Consider the following 225-nt stretch of genomic DNA (forward strand, 5'->3'; position numbering starts at 1 on the left):
CGTGCAGTTATTGTTAATAACGGAGACTCTTCAAGTGAATGGAAACGCATGCAGTTTTCAAATGCCAGCGTGTGTCAGTGCACTCTCCAAAAGACTTGAGTGAAAAGTGATTCATGGATATAAATATTTTCACAGTTACTTGACAAACTAAGGCTGTTCGTTTTAAACTCTTTTTAACCTCTTCTCTACTCCGGGGTCTTTGCATTTGTATGTATTTTTCAGATT

This window comes from Cynoglossus semilaevis, chromosome 14 (genome assembly GCF_000523025.1).
Source record: "Cynoglossus semilaevis isolate Cse_v1.0 chromosome 14, Cse_v1.0, whole genome shotgun sequence".
Taxonomy (NCBI): domain Eukaryota; kingdom Metazoa; phylum Chordata; class Actinopteri; order Pleuronectiformes; family Cynoglossidae; genus Cynoglossus; species Cynoglossus semilaevis.